The following is a 17,446-nucleotide window of genomic DNA, read 5'->3' on the forward strand; positions in this document are numbered from 1 at the left end:
ATTACAGACATGTTAGCTCAACTTCTGTTCCAGGGCAAATAATGGAGTGACTGGTTAAGGAAGAATTGGAGGACCTTCTCAACATGAATGAAATTATCCTGCAGTAACAGCATGGATTTGTTAATGGGCAGCCTTGTCTGACCAATCTGATTGGATACTATGATGTATTAACAAGGAACTGGAGGCAAAAAATACTTTCGATCATCATATACTGTACTTTGATTTCAGGAAGGTTTTTAATATTGTTTGCACAAAGACTGGTGTACAAATTGGGGCAATGTAGCATTATGGGCAAGTTACTGCTATGAATAAAGGGATGTTCGAGTGGAAGAAGACAGCAGGAATAAGGTGGCGATTATCCCTTACACAAGGCCATGCTTAGGCCACATCTTGAACACCATGTGTGTGTGTGTGTGTGTGTGTGTGTGTGTGTGTGTGTGTGTGTGTGTGATAACTGTAAGTAAATGAAAAAAGAGGTATTATTGACCAGGGACACTACTTAAGCAAACGAACCCTACAACCATAATGTATAAATAGTGATATATTGAAAGTGTATAGGAGAAGGTTGTTACTATCGGATCTGTAGTATACACGAGAAGTTAATAAAATAAAAATCAAGCATTAAAAGAAATGAATATGAAATAAGGTAAAATAAAATAACATAAAATGACATAAAATAGAATAAAGTAAAACAACTAAAATAATAAAATAAAATAATATACTGTATTGCCATATAACTCATAATTTCAATGTCTTCGTCAGAGGTCATCCATCGAATTTATGTGAAAAAAGGCAACACGTAGGCCTCTGTTTCTGACATGGTCTGTATGCTCAGAAACACTTGCTGTAAAATGAGTTTGAATTTGGCAGCAAAAATAAGGCATGCCAATATTTATATGTAGAGCATATAGATCATGGATGACTTTATAGAGGCAAGAAAGGAACAGAAAAATTGAGGTAAGAATGAAAAAATGGAGTAAGATTAACAGTAAGTTCCTTACTGGTTCATTCCTACTTTCTATTTAACCCTACTCCATTTTTTCATCTTTACCTAAATTTTTCTGTTCCTTTCTTGCCTTCGTAAGGTCATCCATTATCTATATGCTCTACATATAATTATTGGCATACCTTATTCAGCCTTATTTTTGCTGCCAAATTCAAACTCATTTTACAGCAAGTGTTCCTGAACATACAGATCATGTCGGAAACAGAGGCCTACATATTGCCCTTTCACATAATATTGAGGGATGACCTCTGATGAGGACAATGAAATTATGAGTTATATGGCAATATGGTATCTCTAATTTACCTTATTTCACACTGCTAAATTAATATGTAATTGGCACTATCCTAAATTTTATATAGTTTTTGTTAATTGGGTTTAAAGTTCGAAATTATACAAGGGTTTCTGGGCTACTATTTATATCTATTCATTTTTTTTCGTTCGTTTGTTTATTTGGGTTATTTTATGTTAATTTTCGCTCTACAGTTTTTGCCATACTACTGGCTTATGTTTTATTTTATTTAATTTAAAAATTGGATATATATATATATATGCAAATCCACTTAAAAATAAAGAGGAAGGACAAATATATCTGAGTTTATTTCTTGTTGGGAATTAAAAAAAGCGATATGAGGGAAAGATGCAGTCAAATTTTTAGCCCCAGCCCAAAGCATTTTTTTAAAATTGAATTTCCCAAACAGAATGCTAATCACAAATCTCCCTCTGATCTGGTTTTAAAGGTACTAGGAAAGCATTTAAATGGGAGTGCTACAATTGCTAAAATAATGCATGGCACTTATAGATTGAATATGAGGCCAGAACAAAGGAGCATTCAAAATGCCTAAGTGCTATAAGTGGGAGTTTACATACATAAATATTTTGAAGTCATAATTCATAAAAATAAACAAATTTATTCGCAATCCAGAAACTCAGTTACTCTGATGTTATTAGGATGCAAATGGGACAATAAGAAACAGAAAATTATATGAAAGCAAATAACTGGATTAAAATAAATAAAAAATAAAGGACTCAAGTCAGACAGAACATGAATAATACAATTTTTTATTGGGTTGAAGAAAGGCATTGATTACATAATATGATTTTTTTATATATATACATGCCAGCACTAGCAGATCCAGAAAAAAATGACAGGAGGGACACCATTTTGTGCTTTGCTTGTGCACAAACAAGGAAATGCACAGAACAAAACAAATACAACACTCAAATGTAATGTGACCGGTGGACACAGGCACACAGCTAAACTCTGAATTATTTGAAGTAAACATTACTCACGACCAATTGCGTGATGCCTCGAACTAGAATGGCGATCACATCAGCATCAGTGTTGCCAACTGTAGTCAGTTGAAAATAGCTGAGCCACAATGCAAAATTAGATAAAATCCCATATTAACAATGAAAAATAAAATTAAAAATTTTTTTGTAGCTAAGGGAATTAAACAATTGGTATATATTCTCTGAGAAATGACAGAGGGGCATGTGCCCCAAATGCCCCTCCCCTGAATCCACCTATGCATGCCAGAGTGTATAAATACAGAGGAAGGGTTCAATAACAGGTGCTAATCTTGGTTTAAGTCCAATTTTCAACAGTATTACATTCCAAATTTGCTGTCTTAATTTATAACTTTTTTTTTTTATAAGTAAATCTTAGTTTGTCTTGGTTCCTGTCATTAGTGTAGTATATCTCTAGGGAGGGGTCAAGGCATGCAGTAAACTTTGATATATGATTTCAATTATTATCCACACACAAATAAATGTCAAGTATTTGAAGAGAAGCTATATTTTCTTGTTTTTGTTAAATTTTAAAAGACAACAACTAGGACACATTTAGTATTTATCGTAATGTAATGCATAAAAAATTTATTGAAAAATGTTAACTGCGCAAGTTTCACTATATTAAAAAGTTTACTCATTAATATTTATTATTCCATGAAGTATGATGTAGCAGAGTGGTCAAGCACAGTGTAGAAACACACTGTTTGAGTTGATCACAGTTCAAGTCCATGACTGCTAAATATCAGCAACAATTGTAGTCATCATCAAAATGATTAACTGTATATTCTCCTCTGACCTGCAAAAAGTTCCAGCACTGTGTATTCTGGTACTATATTTACCTTGACATCCATTTTTTCTTGTACTTAATTTAGCGCTTGAGCTTCCTGTGATTTTTCTTTACCACGATGTTGACAGCAGCAGCAGCTCATTAGGAGGTACTGATATTGGAATGGCAGCTGGCTGAGTTTTCTGAGTGGACTTTTCAGAACTCAGTAAACAGCAGGCAATGGGAATAAATGATTCATATGGTGGAAGTCATTTTCAGTTGCATCCCAACGGAACACTTCTTCGCAACCATTTCAGGTTTTTACTGCTATTTACTGGTTTCACTACACTGCTTTTCTCGCTTCCAGGTATGATGTGTTCAGCTCTGCTTTAAGTTTCTGTATTTCTTTTTCCTCTTTCGACTGCTGGCATGTTTGAGAATATGCAAGATGTTCTCCTTTGCAATTAACGTGACAGTTTTTGAGCTGAACAAACTGTGAATTCATGGTCCTTTGCATCGCACCAAGTGCATGCAAGGGCATCACGACAATCCACTTGCAAGTGTCCATATTAATTAACGGGTAGTTACGATAACCACTTTTGATTGAGTTAGAACTTGCTGAATTAAAGATAAGGTTAATGTTTTTAGTGGGTACCAGATTCTCACCCCTACAAACAAATAGACATTCACTGGTAAGCAGTCAGAGAGAGTGGTTGCATTTTGAGTGGCTCTTGCATGCTAACAGAAGGGGAAAGTTTTGTCTACCATCAAGTGGCTGGCAGACAAAACTTTTATTTAAAAATTTTATTTGTTAATCTTTCTTAAGTTCAAATATTACCTAAATAATGGTTATTACAAGATCCGCTTACAATACAAAGTCCGAGGACATTGTGACTCAGACAGAAATGCTTGCGGGCATTTCTGGTGTGAGCTATGAAGTCATCCCTTGTATACATGCCTGTGGCATGTATTCTAGGATTGGTCTAGTAGACAAACCAAGCTCAACTGAATATTCCTTTTTTTGTACTCGATTTAAGGAGTGTACCGATTTCAAATTAGAACTTGGTGCATTACATGAAGAATTTGAGTCACTGAAGAAACAGGTGCTTGCCCTAAAAATAAATATAACTGAGAGCTTGTCAGGGACTCAAGTACCTTTCGACCCTGTCAAGTGATGCATCCCCTAATTTGGTTTCCAGATAAGAACAGTCGAGTGCATATGCTCTGGTTGAAGGAGATTTAATTTTATTGGGAGACTACTGTTAGGCAAATGGGTAACATTTTTATAATAAAGATAGATGGACCAGAAACAAGGTGTATTTGCCGGGAGCAACAACTAATGATGTTATCAAGAGATTGTCAGATTTTAAGGGGGGATAAAGAGTGCATTTTTATTCATGTGGTGACTAGTATTAAACGGACATGACCTGACTCTTTGTTGGATAAATATAGGACTATGCTAAAAAAACATGCAATTATGCAAGTTAGGTTAGAATGTGTATGTGCAGGGCTGCCCTTAGGGCAAGATGACTGCCTCGGGCCCTGTGCTTTCAAAGGCCCTGCATCTTTTTTTCCCTTCTGTATTTTTTGAAATGTTTTCCTAGTCAAGTACCTGTGACAGTTGAGAAACTGTCAAAATATTTCAATAAAGTAAGGTTAAGTAACGAATACTTGACTACAGCAATACACATTTGCGCAAGCGTAACAATTGTCAAATATTTTCTACATATTCTACAGTATAAAACACACAAAACTAGTGGAAGTGAAGTAAAATACTTAATATTCTAGAAGTATTCTGCCCACCAAACCTTGGTGATTATTTAAATATATTATTCATTACAATATAGATTATAAAATATTATAAATGATAAAAAATTGATTGAAATTAATAATTCAGTTATTAAAAAAAGGTTTGTGTAAAATACGTTTCCATGATATGCAGTAACACAAATATATATAATATAAAATTTTCAAATAGACATTTTGTCCCCTATTTTATTAATTTCTTTTAATATATTATAAAAAATAACTGAAATAATTAAATCAAGTCAAACAATTTATATTGAAAACAAATTTTTAATTTCAGAAATATGCCTAAAAGAGAATGCAACTAAAGAAGCACAGAAAAACAATTTTGCTGGATCTCTTCACAAATTTATTGTGGAAAGCAATCAAATTTCTGAACTGCATGAACAATATGCTCATGATGGCAATAATTCTGAAAATTTTCCTTTCAGTCATTTCTGATTCCATAAACAATGAAAAAAATGCAGGAATATAGCAGTGCAACAGATTCTACTACTTCTACAGTTTTAATTCTGATGACACACATGCATTGTCCTCCGATACTTCTGAAAGTACTAATGATGATGAAATTGAAAATGAAGAAAATATAAGTATAGAAAATTTGTGACATGGCATGTTGGCCTATTTTTATAACTAGGAATGTTTGGAAGTCTATTATTAAAAAAAGGACCAAGAAAAGTTAAAGAAAATTTTCTAGCAGATAAAAATGGCAGAAAATTTCCCACAACATTTTATAAGAGTTATACCAAATGATGAAGTCATCAACCAAAAGTGACTTGCCTACTATATAGCAAAAAATAGTGTTTTGCTTTTGTTGCAAACTTTTTGACAATTCCATTTCTGTTTTGGGATCCACTGGATTTTCTGACTGGAAAAATGCAAGTGTTTGTCAATCTGACTGCAAGTAATTAAGGGGGGGGGGGATATAACAGCAATTATGCAGTGGTTTCAACTCGAACAAAGATTAAAATTAGGGAGCACAATCAATAAAGAAAACCAAAAACTAATCAACAGCAAGAAAACTCACCGGCATAACGTGGCTTTTTGCGGTTCACTGGGTGAGCAATCGGCCCAATAATGGAAATTTTTTGGGATTTGTACAATTACTGGAAAAATTTGATCTGTTATGCAAGATTACGCAAGAATACTCAAAGATAAGATTCATGATCACTACTTGGGTAAAAGTACCACAAATTATCTTATATCAATAATGGGCAGTAAGGTGAGAAAAACTATTGCAGCCAGAATTAAATCTGTTGAAATATTTTTATGATACTTGATTGTACACCGGATCAGTCACAAGGAACAGATGTCACTAATTATTCGCAATGTCTCAGTTGGAGAATCATCTGTTCCAGCAGGAATTTACAAGAACTTTGTAAATTTTCTGGAAGTGGAAGAAAGTACTGGTGAACACATACTTGAAGTTTTGCTAGCTGAGTTAAAAAGATTGGATCTAGAAGTTTCAGATATTAGAGGCCAAGGATATGATAATGGTGCCAACACGAAAGGGCAGAGATCAGGTGTACAAGCATGCCTCTTATAGATAAATTCTAGAGAATTTTTTGTTCCCTGCACTTGTCATAGCTACAACCCATTTCTTTGTGATATGGCAAAAACTTATCACGAAGCAATGACATTTTTTGATATCATTCAACATATTTATTTACCAGCTTCCACTTCAACAAAATGGACTATTTGAAAATTCATTGAAAATATGTCTGTTAAACCACTGTGTGATATCAGATGGGAGAGTCAAGTTGAGTGTTAAAGCAATAAGATATCAGGCCAGTGAAGTTTATGATGCACTTTTTGAAACTACAGAACAAACCAACAATCCACAAGCTCATAGTGAGGCTGAATTTTTATGCCTCACTTTTAATGAAATTAAAAATTTCAATTTAATTAGATAAATAAAGAATTGCAAAGTCATTCGGCTCACTTAAACCATGCTATAGACAGTATGGAACAAACTTGCAAATGGTTTAAATTTTATAGAAATGAGTTTTATAAATATTTTATAGAAATGAGTTTTAAAGAAGCAATAATTACTGCAAAATAAAACAAATGTGTTCATACGAATGTAAAGGATGAGCAAATTTTGGATGCACAGGATGCATTTTTAACCAATTACTTGAATCAGATTTTTGACAAAGCCATTGCATCTATGGAAAACTGTTTTGATAAACTAAAAACGCATCAAGAACATCTGGCTTCCTATATAACTTCCACAAATTGAAAAAGCTAGAATTACATGAAAACAGTTTATATTCTGAAAAGATTTTAACTGATAACGAACATCTAGATCTTGATGGTTTCATGCTTGTTGAAGAACTGGAAGCATTATAGTCAGCATTCTGGCACGGCTACATAAAGATCCATTGGAAATTTTAAAGTGTTTATCAATTAATTAGAGATATACAGACTTTCCAAATACATTAATTGCTCAGGAATTTTTGACTCTACCTGTAACTGTTGCCTCTGGGGAAAGAAGTTTTTCAAAACATAAGTTGATTAAAACTTTCATATGGTTTATGATGCTACAAGAACGTCTTACCAACTTGGCTATTTTATCACTAAAAAATGCTTGTAGCCATTCATGGATTAACTCAAGACTTGAGGGAACCTGAAAAGCTAGGTGGGGAATTTTTATCAGCGTGGCCCACATTTGTAGGTAGAAGGAATCTATTTTGTAGAGATGGTATAAATTTGAATAAAGGCAGTGCAAGGATTTTTGCCAGTATCATTGAGGATACTTTAAGAGTTCAGGGAACTGCTAGTTGTGGGGGGGGGGAGAGAAGGATAATATAGATTTGCATTTATCTGTTGACATGGGTCAAATTAATGCTTGCACTCACCTCGGGAACAACATCAACAACAGCTGATGTTGGTAAGATGTTCTAAGGCTAGAACTGTTTAAAATGAGGGGAAGAAAATATAAAGCTGGGGAAACAAGCCTCAATAACTTCAAGGGATGTGTCAGATTACATAGTCTTAACTGTGTCTATAGTAATGTCAGGAGAGTTGTCAATAAAATGACTGAATTCGAAATCCTGGTTAAGACGACTAATGCTGACGTATGAGGACTAACCGAAGTGTGGTGGCACCCAGAGATTGGGGATGACAAGTTTCACTAAGGTATGTATAATGTATTTAGGAAAGATATAGAAGATAGAAGGGGTGGTGGGGTCATGTTTCTTATCTAAAGCAGTTTGAATGCAAAAAGAACATTTGCTGAGTCAGAAATTACATTTGCCAGCATAGAATTTGTGTGGTGTGAGTTAGTTGGAAGTACAGGTATAATGAAAGTGGGAGTAATCTACAGACCAGAAGATTGTTAAGAGTATGACAAGTCTCTATATATGCAGACAGAAAGGGCAAGTAAGTGTGAATGTCTTATTATGGATGACTTCAATTTGCCACTAATTGATTGGAATAAGCAGGAGGGAAACCACTGAAACAAAATGTTTAAACAAACTAGATGATTATTTAGCTTTAGCATTAGTTGAGGAATATGATGCAAAAAAGCAAGCTTATACAGCATCAGCAAAAAAAAAAAAAAAAAAACACAAACCCTTCCCATTTCACCCATCCAGTCACTCCAAATGTTTGTCCAGTTCAGCCTTAAATTTATTTAAGCTATCACTGTCCACAACAACAGATAGAAGTCTGTTCCAGCAATCAATTACCTGCTGGCTAAAGGCAACCTTCCGCACATCTCTTCTACAACTGTCTTTCCTAAATTTGAATCTATGCCCCTCAGGTTCTTAATCTGAGCAAGCAGAAGTATCCCCGTCAACATTGAGCCTGCTCAAACCATTCAAGGCCTTATACACCTCGATCAGATCACCTTGCAGGTGCCTAGTCTAAAGATGCTGCAACTTGCAGAACTTAAGACTTTCTTCGTAAGCACAACCCCCTTTGTACTTCTCACCAACCTTGTTGCCTTTCTCTGTACTCATTCATTTCCTGAAATCCAAGTATATGATATCAAAATTATTTTTTGCATCCAGTTCCTTTGTGACCACATCGTAGTATCCAATCAAATTGGTCAGACAAGACTTCCCCTTAACAAACCCATGCTGTGTCTGAGCTATTACTGCTGCCTTGTCTAGGTGATCCTGTATCACCTCTTTAACCAGTGACTCCATTATTTTCCCCAGAACAGAAGTTAAACTAACAGGTCTATAATTATGTGTCACCCTTTGAACCCCCTTTGTGAATTGGGGATACATTTACACATCTCCAATCCATGGGGATCTCCCTTGACTCTAAGGATGCTCTCATAATTATGGCTAAGGGTTTGCTTACTTCCCTTGCTGCCTCCTTCATTATAACTGGATAGATTCCATCTGCCCCAGATGCCCTTTTTAGGTTTAACTTCATCAATTTCTCCTCCACTTTGCTCTCAGTTATTACAAAATCACTTATCTCACTGTTAGAGTTTGTTAAACTTCTGGCATTCCCCTCCTTGAATAACTCCTCTTGTGTGAATGTAGATACAAAATACTCATTCAGTTTATCAGCTACCTGAGCAGGATCATCAACAGTCGAACCATCTATGTTAAGTGGACCAACCTGATTCATCCCCTTCCTTCTAGAGTTTACATAACTAAAGAACTCTTTGCTGTTTTTCTTTACGTCCTTTGCCAAAGATTTCTCGCAATCTGCCTTTGCCTACCTAACCTCCTTTGTGACTTGATTACAGACTAGCTCATATCTGCTATAGGCTTCTGTGTCGCCTAATAATTTATATGCTCCCATGCATTTTTCTTCTCTGTTACGGGCCTCATTAATTCATCCGACATCCATTTAGGTCTGAACCTTGAACAGTATTTCTTAGTTGGTATGAAAAGCCTAGTAGCCTTCAAGATTAAGTCCCTGAAGGCTTCCCATTTAGAATTCACCCCTGGTAACATCATCAGTTGATCTCACTGTAGTCACCTTTACAAAAACCCTTCACTTTACCCTTGATGGTAGTTACATATTTAAGTAAATCCCACATCAGTACACTGTGATCACTGTCACCCAGTGGTTCCTTTATCTGCAAATTCTTAATGCATGAATAATCACTGCTGATAATAAGATCAAGGGTATTACTCCCTCTGGTTGCCCCTTGAACATGTTGCTGTAGGAAACAATCCTCCAATGAATCCACAAAATTCTTGCTAGCGTGTGAGTGACCAACCCACAAGTTCTGGTCAATATCTGGAAAGTTAAAATCCCTCATTAAAAGACATTCTGATTTACTGGCCCATTCTATTTCTCTGCACAACTGTTCATTGTACTCATCAGAGTCACTCCCCAAATTCCAATTCTGCACTGCTTATATCTGTGTGATACCATGTCTCTGATATCCCAACAATATCTGCCTTTGATGTCTTGATGAGCCATATGAAATTAGTGATTTGTACCAGCATGTTAGAGAAAATACTAGGGATGAGGACATTCTGCAGGTAGTGATCATGCAATCGTTAGTCAGATGATGAAGATGTTGCAGCAGTTAAAGGCACTATCTGGCATTTATTAATTGGGTGGATCGCAGGAGGGCAAATACATTTGAATTATGAAATACCTTTAAAGCAAAAATCACCAAAGCCATGAATGCATATATACCATTAAGAAAGTGTTGCATGAGGAGGATGCCAAACTGGATGAATGCAGAGCTGGTTGGTCTAACAGAGTAGAGAAAGATAGCATGGGTAAGTTACCAGAAGAATGAAAAGTGCTGAAGCCTACAACAGCTACAAGTTAATCTGTAACAGTACCACAAATAAGGTCAGGGAAATGAAGGCTGAGTATGAGGAAAGCACTGACTAAAAGAGTAAAGAATCGAGACAAAGAATTTATGCATGTAGTAGTATTAGAATTAGTAGTATTAGTAGTAGTGGCATGTGATGCAAGAAATCAAGTGTATGAGCTTATGCAGCATCAGCCAAAAAAAAAAAAAAAAAAATACAAAACAATCTGCTCTAAATATTTGTCCAGTTCTTCCTTAAATTTATTTAACCTATCAACTTCCACAACGACAGATGGAAGTTTGTTCCAGCAATTAATCACCCGCTGGCTAAAGGCAAATTTCCGCACATCTATTCTACATCTGTCCTTCCTCAATTTCAATTTATGGCCCCTTAGGTTCATAATCTGAACAAGTGGAAGAATCCTATCAGAATTCTGCGTGTTCAACACATTCAAGGCCTTATACACCTCAATCAAAGATGACCTTGCAGGTGCCTAGTCTCCAGCTGCTGCAATTTGCAGAACTCAAGCCTCTCCTGGTAAGAGGATCCCTTCATTCCCCTCACCAATCTTGTTGCCCTTCTCTGTACACGCTCAAACAAATCTAAAATGAGGCCTCCAGACCTGTACGCAGTACTCAAGGCGTGGCCTGACCACTGCCTTATACAGAGGGACGATCACCTCCTTTTCCCTACTAGCAAAATTCCTGTATATCATTGACAACACCCCATGACCTGCCCTGGCAGCATGTCTGCATTGCTCAGAAAAATTCATATCTGACTGCACAATTACTCCCAGGTCTTTTTCATTTTCTACCACCTTAAGTATAGTACCACACAGTTGGTACGTTTCTCTGGGGTTACTTCTACCCATATGCAGTACTTTGCATTTTTCAATGTTAAACTTCAGTTGCCACTTCTCATGCCAAATTTTCTAGAATCTGTTACAGTAACACACTGCCATTACTGTTATTAACAACCCAACCAACCTTTGTATTATCTGCAAACTTCGATACTAAGCCTGATATACCTTCATCAATATCATTGATAAATATACAAAACAACAGTGGACCCAACACTGAATCCTGTGGGACTCCACTAATAACATTAGTCCACGAAGAGCAGCACCCACTGATTACAACCCTCTGCCTTCACCCATTCAACCATCCTTTTATCCATTGTAGCAACTTACCCTTAATACCATTCTGCTCCAATTTGTACAGTAATCTTCCATGCGCAACAGTGTCAAAAGCTTTTATTTTTTGCATCCAGTTCTTTTGTAACCACATCATAATAACCAATCAAATTTGTCAGACAAGACTTTCCCTTAACAAACTCATGCTGTGTCTAAATTATTGCTGATCATCTAGTCTTGTCTAGATGATCCTGCGATGCATCTTTAACCAGTGACTCCATTATTTTACCCAGAACAGAAGTTAAACTATTGATAACAGTTTAATTTATATGCATCCCATGCATTTTTTTTCTCTGCCACGAGTCTCATTAGTTCATTTGACAACCATTAAGGCCTAAACCTTGAACAATATTTCTTAATAGGTATGAAACGTTTAGTAGCTTCCACTATTAATTCTCTATTAATGTGAATACAAAGGAGGAAAAAAAAAGAAAGGAAAAAAAAAGAAGAAACAGTTGGACACTTGTGTATCAAGTGTGGGAAGGTCTTAGATAAACCCAGCTGATGTTGCTCATGAAATACCCTTCATACTGAAGAGATGCTGTGTAAGTGAAGCTAAGCCATATGAAATTAGTCATTTTGTAATTACTGATGCCTATTTATTAGAAAAACTTTCAAGCATAAAGGCAAGTAAGGTTCCCAGAGTTGATAACACATACACAGTAATTTTGAAGGAGATGGCCAGAGAGCATTTTGAACCAGTTAGGTTAATTATGAGATCAGCATTGGACTAAGGAGAGATCCCTTTGGATTGGAAAAGTGCCAAATGCATTGCCAATACATAAAGGGTGGTTCTAAGAGTCAGTAACAACAAACCAGTTAGTCTGACTTCACTGGTAGGAGAAGTCTTAGAGACAATGATTAAGAGTGTAATCCAGGGACAACATTTAGAAAGAAATGAATTCTAAAGAACACAACATAGTTTTGTTAAGGGAAAATCATGTTTGGCTAACCTAGTAAGCTATTTTGACCCAGTTATGCACAAGTTGGATGTAGGGAACAATTTTGACATAGTTTATTTAGATTTTTGCAAGGCAATTCAGTCCCTCATGAGAGGTTACTGTTTAAGCTAGACATGTTGGAATTACTGGAAAGAGTCTAAGATAGATTGCAGGGCAGAAGATCATGATCAATAGTTATTCTTCAGATTGGTATAATGTCAGAAGTGGAGTCTCCTAGGAATTCGTTCTTGGACCACCGTTGTTTCTTATTTTCATAAATAACACTGATGAAGGGATAAAGGGCGTGATGTAAAAGTTTGCAGACAATATAAAGATTGGGAGCATTGTTAATGATCAGTGCCAAGCAGCACTCTTTCAGGATGACTTAAACAGGCTTCAAGAATGGTCAGAAAAGTAGCAGCTATGTTATTGTTGTTTGTTATTTGGTTTTTAGGAGCATTAGCAACTAAGGCCATATTGCTCCGGGGATATGCAGTGGTCATTCCCTGACCTTTCCGCATCCTCCATATTTGGTGGGCATGGGCTAGAACCCTGGTCTAATCAAGAAGTGTGTGCTACGCACTGCTGCTCCTGCCCACCTGGCTACGGAGGTGCCGGCAGCTATGTTATAATGCAGCAAAATGCAAGGTCTTATACTTGGGGAATAGCAACCCCCAAAAAAATTATACACTTGGTACGGTTGAATTAAAAACAGAAGAGAAGGATCTAGGAGTTGATAAGGGTAGATATGAAGTTTTCTGAGCAATGTAGACAGGCAGCCAGGAAAGTCCAGTTTCCTATTGATTTATCAAACAATATCCCATAAAGATATGGAGGTCATAATCCCACTGTACACAGTGATGCAATTAGAAAATGACAGTGGTGTTATGAGATAAGTGCTGCTGCTGCTGCCACCTATTAGAAGTAAACATGAAATGAAAAAGTGATTGTTCCTCAAGCACTGCAGTCAAGGTCAGTGGAAATTGCCATTTCAGAACGTAGTGCAGCTGAACTGCACATCTCTCCCGTGTCTGTTGTCGAGGGACATTGGAACAGAGCAAACATCAAGTTTTGTGTTCAACTGGGCAAAAGTGCCATGGAAAATTTTCAAATGAAGAATATATATGGAGAGAACTGTCTGTTGCACGTATGTTCAAATGGAATAAATATTTCACCCACAGAAGAAAATCACTGGAAGACAACGAACAACCGGGCCCACCAAAAATAGTTTGAATGCAAGAGATAATTGAAAAGGTGCTGGAAATCATTACCAATGACTGATGTGCAATGCTCTGAATGATTTCAGATCTCTGCATTAATAAGGACACCATTTGACAAATAATAACCAAGGATTTGAAGAAAATGAGGCCTGTGCATAGTTTGTTCTAACATTTGCTAACCTATGGTCAATGGCAGGCACAAGTTGAACACTGCAGAGAACTCACTGAGGCCACCGAAAGCAAATCAAACTTCCTGAATTAGATTGTTACAAGTGATGTTTTCAGTATGACTCCGCAATGACACAATGAAGTCTGGAGTGGAAGTTGACAAACTCTCCCAAAGCTAAAAAAGTTCTCCAAGAAAGGTCAAAAATCAAACCATGCTCATAACTTTCTACGATAGCAAGGGAACTGTGAACAGAGAGTTCATGCCTAATGGTCAAGAGTGTTACTGTTGCCTACTCTCTGGATGTTTTGAAATGTTTGTTGCAGAGAATCCATCATGTGTGACATCAGTATGGAGAAGTTGGCAGTTGGTTTCTTTTGCATAACAATGCACTAAGCCACAAGGTTTTCACTGCTTGGGAGTTTTATCCCAGTGCAACTTCTTTTTTGTATCCAAAACTCAAGGCACCGCTGAAAGGCTGTAATAATTGGTTTGGTATGGGTTTACTGGCACAACAGCAACCCAGGCTATAATGCGCCAACCACGGCAGCTGTGATGATAACATTGAACAGTAATATCAGTCACAGTCCTCCACCAGTCATTCTAGTCGCCCTGTGATTGTTGCATGCAGTGTGTGAATGGGGAAGGAAGTTACTTTGAATAAGCCAAGGTTAGTTTATTCATACATGGGATCATTCTTTTCTTCTAACATCAGTCTTGTTTACCAATTGCTGAACTGTGTATAAGACAATTGTAAGACCACATTTGGAATATTGTGTCCAAGTATGGAGACTTCATCTAAAAAAAGACATTGAGCCTTCATCTAAAAAAAGACAAGGGTCCAAAGACTGGCAACTTGCACAGTGAGATTGCCAAATCAGCAACCACAACAGGAAAGACTGATTATGTGGGCTGCACAGCTTGACAATTAGGCACCTTAGAGGTGGACCTAATTGAGGTTTATAAGGCTCTGAGAGGGGTTAGTAAAATGAATTAAGGCGGAAATGTAGAACTAGGGCCATAAATTCAAATTAAAGGGAGAAGGTTTAGACTAGATTGTACAAAATATTCTTTTAGCCAGTGGGTCATAGATTGCTAGAACAAGTTGCCTCCATAGATAGTTACCTTCATGAAAAGGGAAGTGCATAATTTGTATTTTCTTATCTACTTTTTTTTGGCTGGTGCAGCAAAAGCACATGGCTTCCTTGCACTTCGTGGCTATACTAATACTCATTTTGCAGCTGCTATCCCCCCCCCTTTTTTAAATTTGGAACAAATTTCCTCCTCAGACATTCAAGGAGATCCCATCCCAAGATTGTCTCAGAATGAGTTCAGTGTTTTGTGGAGTATTATTAGGATCAGAATTCCCCCAATAGATGTGGCTCAGAGGTGCTATTTTGGTCTCAACAATTATGTCACAGAAAAAAGCTATTTGACCATTTTTTGGGAGCCTACTAGCACATCAAAGCCCTTCTGTATGAAGAAGGGGAGGGGACACTTTTTTCTATGGGTTTTTTCACTTGTAAAATGTAGCATCTTGTATCAAGGTGTTCGACCTGATATGTCTTTGGTTCTGGGTATTTTTGCCGAGGTAGCACTTTTTGTGTCATTCTGCTACCTTGTTGAGGTAGCAGAAGAGTTTATATCAAGATTCACGAATTATTTTAATTGTTTCGGTGTCTGGACTCCCAACCCACCACAGAGCTTAACAGGATGCCCATTACCCAGTAAGCAATAAATGTGCTCAAGAGTGGGGCACCAGAGTTGCCCAGGCAACATACCTGCACCACTGCCAAATTGAATCCTCTCCCTCAGATCATGAAGGTAGCAGTAGAACATTTATACAGTTTACCCTTGCAGGCAAACCCACTAACCAATTGATGGTGAGCCATCCCAGCACCACCCACCTTGTTGAAGGGGACCAAAGTGGTACGTTGAAGTTAGAGCCACTCAATCACTAGAACCCCCTTTTCATGTTTCTTTAGGTCGCAATGCACAGCATACATGCAGGATTCTTATGGTGTTAGCCTGGAACCTAGGCTGTGGGCAGTGGATCCTATTTATGGTAATCTGGAGGACCAGAAATATCAGGTACCCACATTGAGGAGTTTTAGAAGGATGTGAATCCTTCTAACGTGTGCAGTAAAGAGCAACATAGTTAGTCATGGGCAAAAAAGGGTACTCTTACCAAGAAAGACTTGAGTTCTGTAAATTATCACAGAAGGTAATTGAGCCAGTGGTTAAAATAATGCAGGATCACCTTGACAGGAACATAGTTATTCTAGTCAGAGAATAATTGACTGTTGGAGTAAACTTCCATCTGGTGTCATGTGTGAAAGTAATCTAATCTGAATGAATTTAAAGATGGTTTTGACAACTTATTACAAGGGATGAGAAATTAAATGGTTTTTTTTTTTTTTTTTGCTTATGCTGCGTAAGATTGCTTCCTTATACCATATTGCCATTATTAATGCTAATACTAAAAAAATTAGTTTGATAAGGCTTTCAGAATGTATAATCCTTTATCTCATGTCATTTGAATTTTCTGAGTAACTCTTGGTACCTCATCTGAAAGAATCTTAAAGACTTCTACTGATATAACAATAAAGTTTGGTTTAAGAAAAAAAAAAAAAAAAAAAAAGCACACTAACATTGGTTTTCAAGAAACTGTAACTTTACACGAGTCACTCTATATAAATCAAGACTGATATTTTAGGTTGAACCCATACAGAAACAATTTATTTATGAATTTCATAAAATAATAAGTCCAAATGTGTGACTAAGTTTGTTTTTTTATACAACAAAAACTCCATTTATAATGAATCAAATCAGTAAATTGAGGATTATCCTATCCTTCTGTGTATTTTACAAAAGTAGGTTTTAATTGCCATTAGAAGGGCAAGGTGGCCCTCAATTTACAGATTTAGTTTTGCAGGCTATTTACAGCCTGAGCTATATCAAAACAATCAAAATAATAGTAAACATAAATATTTACAGTGAAGACATTGCCTAGGAAATGATTGTAATGTTAGATAAGATTGCTGGTATTGTCTGTATGACACAGAACCAGATCAACATTCATCCAACAGATTTTATCAATCAGAATGTTGTTTTTTAAAAAGTTTACTGATATTTGGGATGACAGTTATTTTCCTCATAGAAATAAGTGACATGCTAGTAGGTGGCTAAGTGGATATTTTAAAAGACTTCAAAACTCTATTAAGGGGAAATTTAACCAACTGATTTTGGGATTCTAAAGACTTTGTGCATTTAACACATATACAAGAAAGGTCAATTTATATATATATATATTTTTAT

The 17,446-nt window shown here is 36.4% G+C and overlaps 1 protein-coding gene across 2 annotated transcripts in view; it reads right to left on the reverse strand.

Annotated features, from left to right (window-relative positions):
* LOC150091801 (U2 snRNP-associated SURP motif-containing protein) overlaps positions 1 to 17,446 on the reverse strand; it is a 333,597-nt gene that overhangs the window by 169,781 nt on the left and 146,370 nt on the right. The window lies entirely within an intron of this gene.

Source organism: Mastigoproctus giganteus, chromosome 1, assembly GCF_048544385.1.
Source record: "Mastigoproctus giganteus isolate SK-2022 chromosome 1, ASM4854438v1, whole genome shotgun sequence".
Taxonomy (NCBI): Eukaryota; Metazoa; Arthropoda; class Arachnida; order Uropygi; family Thelyphonidae; genus Mastigoproctus; species Mastigoproctus giganteus.